General features: G+C 46.9%; 1 pseudogene; it reads right to left on the bottom strand.

Moving 5' to 3' along the window:
* LOC145718819 (olfactory receptor 2AT4-like) lies at positions 1-861 on the bottom strand (annotated as a pseudogene).
* Between the last annotated feature and the right edge of the window lie 348 nt (positions 862-1,209).

Genomic DNA, 1,209 nt, shown 5'->3' with positions numbered 1-1,209 from the left:
CTAGCGGTCATGGGCCATGGCCACCAGGATGAAGGCTTCTGAGCAGGAGAAGCTGTGGAAGAGGTGCATCTGCGGGAAGCAGGCGGGGAAGCTGAGGAAGCGGTCCCCAAGCAAGAGGAGGGACAGCATCTTGGGGACGGTGGTCAGGTGAAGAGGATGTCCAGGGCCGAGAGATTGATCAGGAAGAAGTACATGGGCTTGTGGAGGCTGGGATCTGCCACCACAACCACCAGGATCAGGGCATTTCCCAGCAGGATGAGCAGGTAGAGGAGGAGAAAGACAAAGATAGGAAGAAAGAGGGATTTGGGCAGAGAGGGAATGCCCACCAGGTAGAAGATGGTTGAGGAGTCCTCTGATCCATTACAGGCTATGGTCTCCATGGTGGGTTAATCTGGATGCCCAGGAAGTAGGTAGTGGAAACATCTGGGAACCAAGCACATCTGGAAATCAGAACAATCAGTGATTCTGGAATGATAATTATGTGATGGTCACTGTATAATTAAAGTAACCCTCTTTTCTTTTATAATCAAGTATGGAAAAAGTATCTACAATATGCAACCATGTGTTATATGCTGGGTATGTAGTAGACAGTTGAACAAGACAGAGACGGTCTCTAACATCATGGAGCTCATTCTAGTGGAAGAAAGAGACATTAAGCAATGAATCACAATTATTTAATTACTGTTGTGTTAAGTGTTATGGAAAAATTCTGCTGTTCCTCTTTCCCATGTCCCATATAATCCTTTCTGGGGATATCAGATCTCTTAAACCATGCCCCTAAGCTCCTTTCTTTTTGGCATTTGCTTTAAGTTTTTAAAAAGTGATATCCTTGTCACCACGTTGCTAGGGAGGGCTGATTTCTCCAAGGTTTACAGCAACATGCTGTCTTCCCACCATAATTATTAACCAGGGAATGGCTCCTTTCTCTCCTGTCTGCCTGGTACACTCGTTCTGCCTGTCTCCACCTAAGCTGAGTACTCCAGATCCTGTCTCTGGGTGTGGGGCTCTTTGTTAGGTTACAGTGAAGGGAGTGACACTGAAAATGCTCTTGATGGGAAGAATCATTCCTGATTGGAGTCAGAACTGATAGTGGATTCTCCCACAACTGGCAGCAACAAAGAATCCAAGACAGTATCTGTGTGACTCCATTGGGCGTAGCTTCCTACTGGCTGCCACAGCTCAGCAGGCGCTCCTGTTTACCCATGGCAT

Source organism: Leptonychotes weddellii, unplaced genomic scaffold, assembly GCF_054177405.1.
Source record: "Leptonychotes weddellii isolate Sample4059 unplaced genomic scaffold, ASM5417740v2 HiC_scaffold_22737, whole genome shotgun sequence".
Taxonomy (NCBI): domain Eukaryota; kingdom Metazoa; phylum Chordata; class Mammalia; order Carnivora; family Phocidae; genus Leptonychotes; species Leptonychotes weddellii.
The sequence above is the reverse complement of the archived record's forward strand: the minus strand, read 5'-3'. Positions and strand labels throughout refer to the sequence as shown.